The sequence below is a fragment of the Acomys minous genome, assembly GCF_964271855.1.
Source record: "Acomys minous genome assembly, chromosome: 15".
NCBI lineage: Eukaryota > Metazoa > Chordata > Mammalia > Rodentia > Muridae > Acomys > Acomys minous.
The window spans coordinates 92993846-93010927 of record NC_140497.1 but is presented as its reverse complement, the minus strand read 5'-3'; the positions used below and the strand labels follow the sequence as shown (position 1 = coordinate 93010927).

General features: G+C 47.1%; 1 protein-coding gene across 4 annotated transcripts in view; it reads left to right on the top strand.

Moving 5' to 3' along the window:
- The first annotated feature begins 527 nt into the window (after positions 1 to 527).
- The window catches only part of MAPK10 (mitogen-activated protein kinase 10), a 239289-nt gene continuing 222734 nt past the window's right edge, over positions 528 to 17082 (top strand). For 2 of the 4 annotated variants that reach the window (XM_084760086.1, XM_084760090.1), the window contains exons 1-2: positions 528 to 922; positions 6188 to 6301. The gene's annotated coding sequence lies outside the window, so the exon portion shown is untranslated. Of the gene's footprint in view, positions 923 to 1042; positions 1148 to 6187; positions 6302 to 17082 lie in introns of those variants that run through there. The other 2 variants (XM_084760087.1, XM_084760088.1) reach the window with 2 other exon arrangements.

The window sequence follows — 17082 nt, the reverse complement described above, 5'->3', positions numbered from 1 at the left end:
TGAGTCCATCTCTTGTTTGTTTTGTCATTCAGAGAGATGGCACATGTCTGTCTTTTTTAGCTGTTTGCAAAAAGCTGAGGTGGTTGAAAAGCAAAGGTGACTGCCTTCCCAGTGGCCTTTTGGATCTGTCCTCGGTGCACAGAGCGGATGCTCCTGGCTTTGTGCAGACCCCCTCTCCTGCCTTCCTCTGCCCCCCCCACCTTCCTTCCCCCACCCCCAACCCCGACGCCCCGCCCGAGCTGAATTCGCAGATCTTGGCAGCCACACTTCTATTCCTTTACGTTCTGCCTGCTTCTCATTTCGCCAGAAAAAAAAAAAAACAAACAAAAAACAAAAAACAAAATAAAACAAAACAAAACAAAAAACCAAAACGAGGTAGCTGCAGCCGCAGATACTTTCCCTTTTTCCCTTTCCTCCTCCTACCCCTCCCTAGACCTCTCTGGGCTTTGACGTCATGTGTGCTCCTTTCAGTTGCCATAGCAACCCCATTCCCCAAGCCCTCTGTCCGGCTCCTCTGGTAGGTTCCACAATGGTACAGGCAGCCTCCCGCTGCACAATGGTTTCCAGGCAGTGAGAGAGGGTGATTCAGCAAGCTACTCTCTCTTCCCTTAAGCCCCCCCCATCTCTCTTTATTTTTATGGGGGTGGGTGGTGCTTCTTACATACTTATCCTTTTCCCCCCCTATTTTCATTTTTATAATTTTCCTTTCTCTTCCTCACTCCTCAATTCCTAGGGGCTTGAGTGAGCTAAAGATTGGGTCTTCTTGGAAGTCACCCATCTGTTATTATTTTTAAACAATCTCCACACCTCCAAAGATTCTCCTCCTTATTGCGGTTTGGAATGTGGCTAACGAAAACCCAGTAGGGAGGATTTCTGGGGCGAGCAGCCGGACCAGGATCTTAGGTCTCAGGCACGGAATATGGTAGGTGGCTCCTTGCTCTTTCTGGGCTCTGTTCTGTTTTGGGAGGGTGGGTGCTATCTGTCATCGCTTCTGGTGGGATGGAAGAGCACATGAGAAAGTAGGGAGCAATGGGGCTGGGGAGGCAGTTTAACGAAGCAAGACACTAGCATTTCACTCTGGGAAAAGCATCTCGTCCGAGAGGCTGAACGCTTTCTGTTTGCTGTTTGGAGCAAAGAATGACAGAAGGTGGGACAAACCATTATTATTGCAACCTGAGAGAGAGAGAGAGAGAGAGAGAGAGAGAGAGAGAGAGAGAGAGAGAGAGAGAGGGAGAAGATTGTTTAGAAGTGTAAGTCTCAGTTTATTTGAGAAATGCTATGTCTCTCATAAAGCATTAAAACAATGTCATTAGTAAGCATATTGTTTATTTCCAGACAAGTTTAACTTTCAGTACCTGGAAAGCCATTCATAGAGTTTAGAATTATTTACATATGTATTAGAAACTGATGATGCTCCTCTTGTAGAAAGACCCTGAGGTAAGTTTGGGCTACAGACTGGAATGCAGAACAGGAGCCAGACCAGGGAAAAGAGCAAACATTGGCACTGCAGCCACACAGGGAACTGTCCCTTTAAGAAAGTGATCTCCCAGTCACAGCAAGCAGCAGTTTTCTATGGCAAGGTTCCCAGGTATTCTGTGCTGAGATACTGTGTCCCCTAGAAATGTCAGAGCATTTTCAGAAGGAAAAAAAAAGCTGTCACTGGAAAAGAGCGTGGTGATACAGTTATCAGAATTTATGTGTTTATACCTTCGGTAGCATAAGTGTGATTTATTGGAAAACCTTCAAGTAAATCAGGTTTTAGATTTTCAAGAAAATAATATTTTTCGGTGCTGCTTTGACTCCCTTAAGCAGATAACTTTCAAGGGCATTGCAATCTGGCCGTGGGGAAGAATGGTTTACCCTAGGGCAGTAGGGCCTGCAGCAGCCACAAGGTTGTTTACATGGTCTGTGTTTGCTGCAGACAGCAATAACTTTTATGAACACAGGCTAAGTCATATGGGACAGGCCAGAGCTGGGAATGAAGGAAGGCTTGCGTTATCGGGGGACACTGCCTGCCCAATCTCTCTCTCTCTCTCTCTCTCTCTCTCTCTCTCTCTCTCTCTCTCTCCCTCTCAACGCTGGCTGTTACTGTCAATCCTAGACCGTATTGCGGAATGCTGATCAACATATTTAAAATGGTTGCGGTAATGGCCACTTTCCTCCAAGAGGGTTCGGTAGCCCTCTGTCCTCAGTGAGCATAGCATGTATGTCTTAGGACAGCCAGCTCTACTCATGAATGAATTCACGAGGTTCCAACTCCGCTTTGGAACCATTGGGTTTTAGGGCTAGACAGTTTGATGTAGCAGTCCTGCTGTTTCTGGTAGGTATTCCTTAAAAAAACAAACACCTTGATCTTACCCTTAAAAACTGATACAAAGTATTGGCTTAATATCTTTATTTACAGTCATCAAAAGGGACTGTCTCTTTTCTCACAATGGGACTAGGAAAGCAGAGGAGAAAGCTGGTTTGACCTTAAGTATGAGTTTCCACCTTCCCCACTGGCTTTTCCTTACCTCTGCTTATTAGGAGCTCTCATGTGCCGGGCTCTGGTCCTTGCAAAAATCATTGCAATTGTAATGAAAGCGCTTCCCAGTGACAGGGGAGCCGAAACTACCAGGGAGTGGCAAATTCAGCTGCCTCCAGCTTCCTGCTTTCTGTCCCCCCCCAAAACAGCATCTGCTGGGGGAGGGGAGTGTGTTTGCATGCCGGAAGGAAGGGCATGATTATGGACGGATCCCACAGGGACCGACAGGCCGAGTGTGCTCTCTCCCTGTCCTTGTTGGGTGCGTTGGCACCTAGTACCACGGGTTCATAGTACGTGGTCAAGCTGTTCCAAGGCTAAGCGGAACTGGGAGGTGATCAGCGATGCTACAGAACGCAGCTATTTTGAATCTACAGCAGAACTTGTTCCCTGTCAGTGTACGCCACAGGAATATCGGAAGCAAACGAGGCTCGCCTGGTGTGAGCGTGCAAAGGCACATGCATATGTTGAAAGTTCTATTATAGCCTCATGGAAATGAATCTGCTTCTTTGAATATAAGCTTAGCCACAGAGGCTTCCCGTTACTGATGACAAAAGATAAAGACCGATTGGCGTTTCGCTGTCTGTTAGACAGAGGGCCGGGCATTTTTCCTTCTTCTTCTAGAGCTCATCTCAGGCCATGTCTGTAGCCAGAGGAAGGGATGAGGAGTGGAATTGCTGTGAGTGAGTCAAGCAAATCTATGGCTGCTCATCAGAAAAATGGGCTGCTGATGAGGGAGCGTTCCTTCAATTTGCATGTGAAGCAGCCACATGGACAGGCAGCTGACCCCTTCCCTGAGCCCCCCCTCCAGCTGCGGCTCCTCTCCCCCGTCCTCCTCAGCCCTGGGGTTTCTCCCCCGCCCCCCCTCAGCCTTGGGGTTTCTCCCCCGCCCCCCCGCCCCCCCTCAGTCCTGGGGTTTCTCCCCCGCGGCCGCCCCCCCCCCCGCCCTCGGCCCTGGGGTTTCTCCCCCGCCCCCCCTCAGCCTTGGGGTTTCTCCCCCGCCCCCCCCCCCGCCCTCAGCCCTGGGGTTTCTCCCCCGCGGCCCCCCCCCCCCCCCCCCGCCTCCGTGGCTTCCTCTCATATTCTTGTCAAAGCTTTTGCTTGGCATGGGTGGCAGTCTTGCATAGAGAGGTGCAGAAGTGCCCAGTAGTGACAAGAAAGGAGTGCAGTGCTCTGTTTGCTGCGGGCTCGCTGAGCCCCTCCCACCACACACACACACACACACACACATCTGTAATAGCACCTTCTACAGAGCAAGGAGGACGTGCTTGGAGAGCAGGGCCCACAGACTCAGCAGGAAGAAGCTTCAGTCAGTAAGGACGGACAAAATCCATTTGTCTTTAGCACGTTGAGATTATTTATTGCGTTACATAACCCTGTGTTGAGGCACGAGCTGCAGATTGATTCGGATAAGACGACGGGGCTTGCCGCATATTGTCCTCTAGAACGGAAGAGCCCGTGTTTTCAGACCCTGGATTCTCCCTACTGTTTTCACACCGAAGTTCTAGTATTCCGAGCAGAATGCTTTCTCCCCTCAGTTTGCGTATATTCCAATCTCATGAGCAAATTGAAGTGAAGAAAGGAAGGTTAAAAATCTGTACATTTTGAGGGCCATTATTTTCCCTATGTTTAATGTAGAAAAACTGAAAAAAAATTTTTTTGTAGTGAATCTTGGTAAAGATGAGTGGAAACACTGGGTAACATTGAAAAAAAAATCTCCAAGTGAAACCTGTATGTTTGAAAGCAGTTTCCAAACGTGCCTGTTTTCAGCGAAGGGTTTTGCAGTTGACATTTTGGACCCACAACAAGCTACCTTGGTCCTTTCGCTGTTCTTATCTCTGGTGCCTATAAGATACAAAGCCTGTATGCTCCATAAGGCAATGCTGGTGGGAGTGGAAATCCGAATTCTGTACAGAAAAATAAATAGCAGAAGGCTCCTGGAGAAGTATACTAGTCACCTTGGGTAGTATGCACAGAAGATGTGGCCATGGTACAGGGTACCAGGCAGTGCCAAGCAGCCTGCACAGTAAGAGACAGGATTGCCCTAATTCTCCACCTCATCTCTTCTCCTCCTTCCTCAATGCCAGGAGCAAGTCAAAGAGTAAGCAACAGAGATTTTAAAACCCTAGAAATTCACATCAGTGGGTTTTCCTCACTGAAATTAAACTGAATTCTGTCTGGCTAGTGGCCTTCCTGGATGTACCAGGTGCTTCCTGAGTGTGGGAGGATCTTGGAGTCGTGGTCCTTTCTGTGAGGAGCTGGGATCTGAAATCACAAGAGTGTGAAGGAAGGTCTACTTATTTGGCCGAGTTTATTCAGTGTCTGTAGGAGGAGGCTCCCTCTTTCTACCAGTCACCTCACAAGATGCCAATCCCCCGTGCCTTCGCACAGTGGGCCACTATAGATGTCTATAAGCGAGAAGCGCTGTGCGTGGAAGAGAGTGGCAGGAACTTCGGCCATTGGAGCACATGCTCCTGTAAGGAGCTGAGTTACAGGGAGGATGGACTAGCTTGATGGTCAGCACAACAGGCATGAAGAAGATGGAGATACTGCACTCTGCCACGGTGGTGTGGGACAAAGGAGGCCACACTGGGACGCTGCAAGTGGATGCGTGGGTGGTGGTGGGAAAGGTATTCCTAAAAATCAGTGCAAGGTCTTGGCCAAGGATGAGCCTCTTACTTGACTAGAAAGTGAGATTATTTCAGAATGATGGCCACAGCTGATAACCTGGATTCCAAGCCTGTGGTTTGACAATAGGTAGACATTAAAACCCTGGCATAGGCTTGAGAGCCTAGCCTAAACTAATGCAGGCAACAAGGGTAAAGGGTGGGTCTATAATAAGATCAGATTACTAGAGTGGCTGCTTTGGCCTCCAAATCAACATCATCTTACTTTTATGTGGTGCATTCCAGAGGTTTTTAGCGCCCCTCCCCTCCTCTTCTCTGCCCCATCTCTTGTCATTTTGTTTTTCAAGACAGGGTTTCTCTGTGTAGCCTTGGCTGTCCTGGACTCACTCTGTAGACCAGGCTGGCCTCGAACTCACAGAGATCCGCCTGCCTCTGCCTCCCGAGTGCTGGGATTGCCGCTGTGTGCCACCACAGCCTTCTTCCTTGTCTCCTTTTTGTTCGTAAGCACGTAGCCATTGTTCCAGTGAGCTCTACTGTAAAAAGAAGACTCTGTTCTAGTGGAGGTTGAATTGACGTATCCCAAAACTAAGTCTCTTGTCAGAAAGGTAACTGTCTTACCTATCCAAATAATTGTAAATTGGGTTTTGTGTTGAGATTTTAAAAACATCTAACTGTTCTGCTATGGCACACACCAAAGTTTCTTTGTAACAAATACTAACAGGAGTTCCTACCTCAAATTTCTTATGTCATCTCCTTGATCTTTGCCACCTGAGACTTTTCTTTTCCTGAGATAGGGTTTCTCTGTGTAGCCCTGGCTGTCCTGGACTTGCTTTGTAGACCAGGCGCTGGCCTCAAACTCACAGAGATCTACCTGCCTCTGCCTTCTAAGTGCTGGGATTACAGGAGTGTGCCACTACCACTCAGCTGAGAAAATTGTTGTTATTGTATTTGATGTTAATATTTTTGTTTTAATAGTGCAAGTGAAATTTAGTGTGAAACCCTAAAATAAAACTGATGTGTTATTTTGCTCTCATTTTAGGCTGGTGTGGGAACACCACCGGCAGGACCATCTCAGATCTTGGTTATGGCCACTCACGCAAGAAGTTGTTGAATTAGACCCCTTTCCTATAGATGAGAAACCACATAAGCAGTGGTGAGTTGAAAATCTGCAAATATTCTTTAGCAAGATGTTTATAACCGCCATGACCGCCTTATCTATCACATATGCCCCAAATATGCATCTGAATGAGCACAGCTCAGCATGGTGCCAATATAGGCAAGAGTCATCAGAAGAGATCATGTGTATTAATTGATGGTGTGGTGCTTCTATCACCACATAAAACCATGTGGTTTTAAGACAACCTCTCCTTGAGCCAATCTACATAGGATGGCTTCAGTTAATAACACCGTGTTATAGAGTAACAGTTGGGTAACATTATTTTAAGTGGCATTTCTTGTTTGTAGCATGCCACCATGTTGATTAAACTCTTTTAGTAGAAAAAAATGGTTCTAAGCTGAATTATAATTAGTTCCTTTCAGAAACACACACACACACACACACACACACACACACACACACACACACACACACCATGTAGTCTTCAGACACACAGGAAAGAGAACATCATCATATTTGTGAATATTTTAATGTACAAACCACTTGCTCAGGAAAAAACAATGATATACTTAGTTGTTATGCCTACTTAGAATAATTCAGAAATGTATTTTTTAAAAATAAAAACATCATCCCACCTAAGCAGAATGTCTTTTAAAGTCAAACCCACAGTTGCTTTGTAGTCATCCAAGTCCACAGTTAATAAAGCAGAGTTGAGACGGGGAAGCTAGTTTCTGTCAAATAATATCTCTGAGAAATAGAATGCTATAGCAGTGCCTGTAAGACTCTGAAAGGAAGCTGTTGGTGCTAGTGATCAGTATCTCACTTTCATTTGCCTGGTGGCTCCTCCATAGCAAGGCTGTCCTGGAGCTTGATGTGGCTCCTATAGCTGCAGAAATCTGAGGGAATTTATTCTATGGTGATCTGCTAACCATCACACTGAAGATGCAGACCCAGGGGTCCCCAACTATTGTGTGCTTTATAAAAACAGGCTGTGTCTGTTATGAAGAGAGAATCATATGTAATTACCAATAACCAGCCATTTATGAGCTACGGCAATCACAGTTTTATGTGGTTGACTCTAATGTGTTGCTGTGTGTTATGTCCCCAGGTTAAACATTTACCTATTAAGTCATGTAGATGCGCCGTTGGCTTTTTGAGTAGATGAAATTGTCTGTTTTAAAGGACTTTTTCAACTTAAAGAATGTGGTACTTACGCTATGCGCTGCTAGCAGGACGGAGTTATCCTACAGATTGTGAAGTGTGGTTCTGTAGGTGGGCACAGGGCACAAGGACATTAGAGAGAGAGAGAGAGAGAGAGAGAGAGAGAGAGAGAAAGAGAGAGAGAGACACAGAGAGAGAGACAGAGAGAGAGAGACAGAGAGAGAGACAGAGAGAGACAGAGAGAGAGAGAGAGAGAGACAGAGAGAGAGAGAGAGAGACAGAGAGAGAGAGACAGAGAGAGAGACAGAGAGAGAGAGAGAGAGAGAGAGAGAGAGAGAGAGAGAGAGAGACAGGGAGGGAGGGAGAGAAGAATCTCACAGATGTGGTGACAGTAAGTCAAAGGAGACTTTGCAGAAGGGACATTTTAGTGGACTCATGTACAGCAAGAGGTTGGCCAGAGGAAAGACCCAACCGACACACGGCGGGGGAACACACAGGCAGTCAGCTGCGAGAGCGATGGCTTGGAGCCCTCATGTTGCGCGTCCGTGGGGAGGGGTATAGAGACATATGAAGGCCCTCTTAGGCAACGCTAAGGCATTTAGATTTTACACCGAAACGAAGCTTTTGGAGGCTAGTGATACAACTGGCTTCCTTTAAAATTGTAGCTATTTTATCCACTAGAAGAATACGTGGCATAAGCGGAAGGTAGCTCCGGATCACGTCCTCCTCCCTCCCCACCACAGCTGACCACACAGCCACCTCACCGGTCACTCGTCCCCTGCTGAGCTTTGTAGAATTCACATCGAGGTAGCTCCACAATATTTACTTCCTTTTGTCTGCACTTCGGTTCCACATATTAGCCATTATAGTATATGCATTGTTAATCTGCTGGTGATAAGCCCTGGGTTCATGCATAGAGTATATTTGTGTGAGCTGCTGCATACCATTTTATTGTAGAAATATACCAAGATTTGCCTATCCCTTTGCTGTTGGTGGGGATTCAGATTTTATCACACACATCTAAGGTCAATATCAAGAGAAGGAATTTCTAAGTTTTGAGGCATATGTACCCTTAATCTTAATAAATAATTCAAAAATACTTTTTAAGTTGGGCACATCAATTTGTACTCATGGCAGCGGTGCAGGGAAAGCTCATTATTTTCCTCAGCACCTCATTTGTAAGTTCTTATGTTTTTCTAATCAGGTGGATGTGTAATTATACTTATATAAGTATCAATTTGCATTTTGCTGATTACTAATGAGGAATATCACTCCATTTTTTTTAATGTGGCCAATTGATGTTCCTCTTTTGTGAAGTACCTGTTTCAGCCTTTTTGAGATTTTCCTTCCAAAGTCGTGTCATTTTTGAATTCTTAACTGTGTAATAGGCACTACACGAGCACTTTACAAACGTTAATCTTCGATCACCTCCGTGACTTACAGACAAGGGAAGGCAGAGTGTAGGAGGTTAAATAACTTGCTGACAGACACAGACACGTGAAGAAGCAGTGACTTGGCATTCAACCTGAGGTCTTTCTGATGCAGAGTTTTTCAGTTTCTCAGAGTTTGTTCAGGGGCTGATTAGGCTGAGGCCAGAGGGAATATTAAAAATGCTGCTGCAGGAACAGAAATGATGAGAGAATAAAGTTAAGAATGGCTGCCAATGGTTATGTACCAGAGACGTAGACCTGGAGATGAAGGTGGGAGTGAAAACTGCCCCAGGTTTCCGTATCTGTGGGCTATGCAGACTCAACACGAACTACAAGTGTGCGTTTATAGTCTTGGTATCGTAGGAGCCTCTAAAAACACATTTTATGATTCTAACATTTAATAAGAAATTTATTAAAACCTGTAGGGCTATAGAGTTTAGGGATAAAAAGAGACCACTGTGTTTATTTGGGTAAATTCTTTACTTTCTAAAAGATATGGCACCAGTTGCTAACAGAGAGTAAGTGGCTTTTCAACATCATGTGTCACCAATCATTTTATGATTCTAACATTTAATAAGAAATTAATTAAAGCCTGTAGGGCTATAAAGTTTAGGGATAAAAAGAGACCACTGTGTTTATTTGGGTAAATTCTCAAAAACTGCCAGCCAACGGAGACAGGACTTACGACTGCTTAACTCAGCAAAACCAGTGAATTCCTGAAACAGAATACTCGGTTTCTTCCTCCCAAGTTCATACACTAAACCTTAACTCCTAGGTGGACGGTGTCAGGAGAGCTGGATGTTGGGGGGATGACTGGGTTAGAGGGGTGGGTCCTTGTTATGACAAAGAGAACCCAGAGAACAGACTGGTCTTTTCTATCAAGCGAGGACACAGAGAGAGGCCCTGCTTTGAGCCAGGACACCAAGTCTGATGGTATCCTGGGCTTGCTAGCTTGTAGAGTTGTCAGCATCATGTCTTATCAGCACCCATGATACGTTCCTTTGTTACCGCAGCTCAAGTGGACCAAGGGTCTCCAGGTCTGTACACAGTTTGGAGAGTTTCTGTACATTGACTGATAGGCCCTGAAGACCTCTAAGGATAGTGGATGCCAAAGATACCCCTCCCCCCTCTCCTCCTGGTCCCACCCTCCCTCCCTCTTCCCTGTATCACCCCTTTCCTAACCCTCAGAAAAGGGGAGGCCACCCATCCCAGCAGGTCAAGTCGCATCAGGGCTGAGCACATCCTCTACAGCGGTGGCTGGCAAGGGAGCCCTGCCAGGGGGAAGTGATTGAAAAGCAGGCAAGAAAGTCCTTGTCAGAGACAGCACCCCCCCCTCCCCTGCCTCGCCCCACCGCTCACCTTACTAGGGGACCCACATGAAGACCAAGCTGCCCATCAGGTACATATGAGTAGGGTGCAGAAGGGCAGAGAGAAGAGAAAACATGGCTTGGGACATCTCTGGGACAGGCTGGAGACCTAGACAGGGCTGGCTCTTGGGAGAATATGGGAGTGACTCTAACTGACACCCCTACTTAGCACCAGACATGGAGACTGAGGAGGCCACACTCTAACCAGACAGCACTCCCTAGCAGAGGGAGAGGAACACCAGCCCACTTGCAAACACTTAGACCTAAAATTTGCCCTGAGAGTTCTGAAAGTGATGGACGCCTGATGATGTGCTATCCATTAGAAGTCGGCTTTCCCTGGCTCATATTTAGAGAGGAAATTAGTGTCTCGAAACTTCCATTATCTCTCAGGGGTTTCATGAAAAATTCTTCATATTCTGATAACTGGCATTAGAGAGACTACTGTTGGAAACGGAGGTACAAGATGCTAATGAGAGTGTGTCTAGCATGAGAGGTGTTTTCAAGTTAGGATTTGAAGAATTTGGTTTGCAGTTTGGTAGTACTTATTGCATATACCAATTTATTATTTATATAGTGTAGGTATAAAAATTATACATGCTAGACAATTCAGTGCATTCTTTTTGTTTGTTTGTTTGTTTCTTTTTTTTGTTTTTTCGAGACAGGGTTTCTCTGTGTAGCCTTGGCTGTCCTGGACTCGCTCTGTAGACCAGGCTGGCCTTGAACTCACAGAGATCCACCTGCCTCTGCTTCTCGAGTGCTGGGATTAAAGGAGTGCGCCACCGCACCCAGCTACTAGCTGTCTTTTGGGGGTGTGTAGTTTGTGGGTGTCTTAAATTCTGTGAGCCACTTTTAGGCTGGATTGGAATGTTAACAACCTTGGTGAGGGTGACTTTAGGAAAACTGATTAATTTTGAGAGTCAACATAATTCAGCTTTGGGGTAACATTTGTGTGTGTGTGTGTGTGTGTGTGTGTGTGTGTGTGTGCATGTGTGTGTGTATGTGTGCATGTGTGTGTGCATGCATGCATGTGTGTATACATGTGTGTGTGTGTGTATGTGTGTGTGTGTGTGTGTGTGTGTGTGTGTGTGTGTGTGTGTGTGTACCAGGTGTGGAGATGAGAGAACAACTTGTGGGAGTTGGTTTTCCTCAGGTGTACTCCTGTGATTTGACTCAGGCCATCAGCCTTGATAGCAAGCACCTTTACCCACAAATCCATTCTGTTGGTCTCCTGGGGCGAGGGAGGGAGGGAGGGAGGGAGGGTGGGAAGATGGGAGGGGGGAGGGAGGGAGATGACTATGAAGTTCTGACTAGAAGACAATTTAAAGTAGTTTAAAATTTTGTAGGTTTCAATAGATGCCACACTTCATGGGCAGTTCAAGGTAGCAACAAGGAGTGTTGGTCAGTATGTAAGACCTCATTCAGGGGACTGGCCTTCCAGCTTTGCACTTGCATGTAGGCCTCTCACGCTGGTGGAAGCGCCCTCGATTTGCTAGCCATTGCTGCCTCTGAACCTGACAAAGCATGGCATCTCCCTTTATCCCTCTGGTTAAAGAATGTCAGCTTTTCCTCTGAAAATAGACCTCTGCGAAGCGAAGTGATTCCCTGGAACACCTGGGCCCGCGGTGTGCGCTGAGGACCACGGGCTCCGCACAGACAATATCCTCACTTGGACTAATGTTAGTCTGCATTAAAATAGCCAGTAACTGTGAGTGTGACATAGAAAAGAAACGGCTTGTGTAGGGCGAGTGAGAGCATTAATCCTGCCCAGAAAGAGTTAATGTTTTAAGGAAGAGAGCCCGGTAATACAGTTCTCACCTTAGCTCAGCCCTGGATTAATTTTGTCTTGTGCAGGTCCTTGAATAGCTGAATTTCCCCTGTATATAGAAGGGCTGTAATAGATTATTTAACATTTTTTAAATTATAAAATTGTAAAGCTCAGAGTGCACAGAGTGAACCAAAGCCCGCTGTGACAACTAAGGGTTCATTTAGATCTGGTGAGGCACCACAGTTGGGGGGGGGGTTGGCCCCAAAAGGGGCTCTGCAAATGGGAAGCAGATTCCTGGCCAGATGCGAGCGGAGCTGAGGGCTGGTCGAGACATTGAGGGGTCTCAAAGACCAACTTGCCAATGTGCGTTTCTTTCTTTACTCTTTTGTTGGCGGTTAGCTTAACTTTGCCCATCCCTATTATCCGCAGTATAACCCCATGATAGTTCGGTTACAAGAAATCATTTTTAATTACTGAGGATTCATTATCTGTTATAACGGAGAGTTTAGACAGAGTCAAGTGAACTGGACTCTATCTATTCCAGAAGTCTGTATCTTTTTCCATTAAAGAACTGGTGGAACACATATGTTCACTCACCGATTTACTCGTGAGATCGACTTTTTAACATTTGCCTTTGGAAGACATGATTCCCAAGTTGTGCTGGGATTCATCAACGCAGCAGGTGCAACTATTGGCATTTGAGTCAGTTAAGATAGGCCATCAATATTACGTGCTTGCATGAAGACTAGCAGCCACTCTCAGAGACCAGGCGACTATAGCAGAATCTCTCAAGGGTGGAAAAGACATCACTTCCTCCCCCCTCCTGCCCCCCCCCCCGTATCCTTCTTACCCATACACACTGTGCTAAACACTGTGGAAACCAAGATACATTTAACTTGTCTCTGTCCATGGACATGTTGCTGTCAAGGTAGGCCTTTGGGGTGAGTTAGGAATTGGGGACAACCTATGACTAAACGCATCTCATACGTAGGTAGTATAGTTTCCTGCACAGAATTAAAGCTTAGGTGCAGCCGTAAATGACTCGGCTTCCACCCAGGCATTTTAAAATGGGTCCGTCAGAGTGCCATGGGCCCTCTGGCTTGAGGTACCAGCTTTCGTGGTATCTTCACTCTTATAAAAATTATTGAGCAGCTGAAAGAGACCATTGGTACTTTCCACATTAAAAATTAAACACAAACTACCGAACACACACACACAATTCACTGAAAAAAAAAATCAACAATGTGAAACCCAATTCAGGCTAACATAAAAAAGTGAATTGTCTCACAGTTTCCGCAGATCTGTTTAATGATCAGCTTAACAAAAGCCAGTTGAATTTTCTCATTAATCTTGCCATCACGCCATTACACATGTTGTCTCTGGGAGGTGGCGGCACACTTGCCAGAGAAAGCGCATGTCAGCGACGACTAGAACAGCCTTGCCTTTGGATACCTTTCCTCTAACTGGGCTGCCGTGCCTAGCCTCAGTAGGCGAAGATGCGCCTGGTCCTACTGCAACTTGATATGCCAAGGCCAGCTGACACACATGCAAGACCTCTCCTTCTCCAAGGAGGAAGGGAAGGGGGAACTGGGGGAGAAGTGAGAGGGAGGGACTTGGGGGGGGGAGAGGTGTGATCAGGATGGAGGTAAATTAATTAATGAAAAGATACAGTAAGCACTCCCACACTTTTTTGATTGTTCTACCTAAGGTTGTGTTAGCCTTTCCACCACTCATAAGAATAAAATGTAATGCAAGTTAAAAAAAAAAAAGTTTGGGTAACCCCTGAGAATGTCTTAGGAGTCTCAGGCGTCAGGCCACTGTGCTCAGGAAGGAGACGGCACTACAATGCAACTGTGGACATGTTTGCTATCGTTTCCACCTGGACTGTCGCCCAAAGGTGCATGTGGTAAAGCCTGGGTCCCAGGAAGGCGCCGTTCAGGAGTGAGGGGCTATGCTTAGTGAGAAAGTGGTCTTCCTATTATTTGAAGGGGATGCTGGGACCCTGGCCCTTCCTCTTTTTTCATGGCCATGGAATGAGTGTGTTTGCTTCCATGCTTGGCTCTGCCATGAGGTGTTATCATAGACAGAAAGGTGTAAAGCCCGCCCACCATTGGCTGAGACCTCCCAAACCACGAGGCAAAGAAACCTGTCTATCTTTGTACGTGAACTGTATTATGTCAGCTGTGGTAGCAGGCAGCCGAATAGCAATATTTTTGACAGCACCAAAGTTAGGAAGCTTCTAGGCAGAGGAAGGGAATGTAGAAGGGGCAGAACGCATTTGGAACCAAGCAGTTTAGGCTGTGTGACCTGTGCATAGACAGGTGACAGGGCCATGGGGATAAAGTGGATGCAGGTAGGGGGGGCCTTCAATGGCCTGTGGTTTTCTGAATGAGGTTTAAGAGAATGGTTCTGACAGCAATGCTGCAAGTGTGTCAGGGGAGGGGGTGGGGTAGCAGGAGGCAGGGTGAGCAGTCACCGGAGGCAGAGTGGGGGCAGTGGGAAAGTGTGGAGGGGCCCAGTCCATGAGAAAGCATCTGTGCTTCAGGTAATTTAAAGAGGTTGGGAGCGATGGTGGGGACAGTTGTGATGATGGTGGGGACAGTTGTGATGGTGGTGGGGACAGTTGTGATGATGGTGGGGACAGTTGTGATGATGGTAGGGACAGTTGTGATGATGGTGGGGACAGTTGTGATGGTGGGGACAGTTGTGATGGTGGTGGGGACAGTTGTGATGGTGGGGACAGTTGTGATGGTGGGGACAGTTGTAATGGTGGTGGGGACAGTTGTAATGGTGGTGGGGACAGTTGTGATGGTGGGGACAGTTGTGATGATGGTGGGGACAGTTGTGATGGTGGTGGGGACAGTTGTGATGATGGAGTAGTTGTGATGATGGTGGGGACAGTTGTGATGGTGGTGGGGACAGTTGTGATGATGGTGGGGACAGTTGTGATGGTGGGGACAGTTGTGATGGTGGGGACAGTTGTGATGATGGTGGGGACAGTTGTGATGGTGGTGGGGACAGTTGTGATGGTGGTGGGGACAGTTGTGATGATGGTGGGGACAGTTGTGATGGTGGTGGGGACAGTTGTGATGGTGGGGGGGCAGTTGTGATGATGGTGGGGACAGTTGTGATGGTGGTGGGGACAGTTGTGATGATGGTGGGGACAGTTGTGATGGTGGTGGGGACAGTTGTGATGGTGGGGGGGCAGTTGTGATGATGGTGGGGACAGTTGTGATGGTGGTGGGGACAGTTGTGATGGTGGTGGGGGCAGTTGTGATGGTGGTGGGGACAGTTGTGATGGTGGTGGGGACAGTTGTGATGATGGTGGGGACAGTTGTGATGGTGGTGGGGACAGTTGTGATGGTGGGGGGGCAGTTGTGATGATGGTGGGGACAGTTGTGATGATGGTGGGGACAGTTGTGATGGTGGTGGGGACAGTTGTGATGGTGGGGGGGCAGTTGTGATGATGGTGGGGACAGTTGTGATGGTGGTGGGGACAGTTGTGATGATGGTGGGGACAGTTGTGATGGTGGTGGGGACAGTTGTGATGGTGGGGGGGCAGTTGTGATGATGGTGGGGACAGTTGTGATGGTGGTGGGGACAGTTGTGATGGTGGTGGGGGCAGTTGTGATGGTGGTGGGGACAGTTGTGATGGTGGTGGGGACAGTTGTGATGATGGTGGGGACAGTTGTGATGGTGGTGGGGACAGTTGTGATGGTGGGGGGGCAGTTGTGATGATGGTGGGGACAGTTGTGATGATGGTGGGGACAGTTGTGATGGTGGTGGGGACAGTTGTGATGGTGGGGGGGCAGTTGTGATGATGGTGGGGACAGTTGTGATGGTGGTGGGGACAGTTGTGATGGTGGTGGGGACAGTTGTGATGGTGGTGGGGACAGTTGTGATGGTGGTGGGGACAGTTGTGATGATGGTGGGGACAGTTGTGATGGTGGGGACAGTTGTGATGGTGGTGGGGACAGTTGTGATGGTGGTGGGGACAGTTGTGATGGTGGTGGGGACAGTTGTGATGGTGATGGGGACAGTTGTGATGGTGGTGGGGACAGTTGTGATGGTGGTGGGGACAGTTGTGATGGTGGTGGGGACAGTTGTAATGGTGGGGACAGTTGGCTTCCTTGTGATTTTCTTCCAGGCTCAGTATTGCTCAGCTGCTGTGGGCAGATGCTGGGGCTTTGGAGTCCCAGATACGCAGTGTAGAAATGGATTGCCTGCCTATGTGTGTCACAGGAGTATGTGTGGTGATTAATAAGCTCTTTGATGGAAAGTCAGTTTATTAAACTAAGCCATCAATAATAAAAATGCAAATGTTTGCCAGGTGCTTTTGCTCCTGTGTTGAAGGCTGCTCTGTAAACACGAAACACTTCCTGGGCCTATGGCCACTGTTGATAACAGTAGAATCATTACCTCAAAATGCCTACACGGCAAAACCGGGGTATTGTCATTTTTAAGGAGGAAAGATGGAGCCAAGTATGGGTGTCCATCATGTTTTGTTTGTTGTGAAGCTTTCTGGATGGCAAGGAATTGCCCCAGTTTGTAAGCTAGAGATGTCATTTTGATAGTACGCAAGCTTCGTTGTACCTAATTAGTACACAAGCTTCGTTGTACCTAATTATTTGTCACACTACTCTAATCAGGCGCTCCACCCCTACCATAGATGTGTCCTGACTCTTCCCTGTGCCCTGGAAAAGTGACAACACTGCTGTGTCCAGTGCTTGCTCCAATGTGCTTGGGTCCATTAATTTAACCCATAGTGCATAGCGTGCCAGTCAAGTCTGTAATGATTGGAGCTAGACTGTTAGCTTAATTCTCCTTCCTTTGTGAGATTCTGGTGGCATCACAACGTCTGAAGCTTCAGTCTCTTCACATGCGAAGCTCTGTTAGTGATGCTCTCTCACAATGCACGCAGCTACCCACGGTGCCGCAAACCTGGGGACTCTGCATGCTTTCACTGTCATTTGCAGCAGTCACTTTTTATTATTACCTTAGCAGCAGTATGTTTCTCTCTTTCCTTAGAATCTTTGTGTGTGTGTGTGTGTGTACGTGTGTGTGTAAATTTTATATTAATTGGTCAGTAGTTAA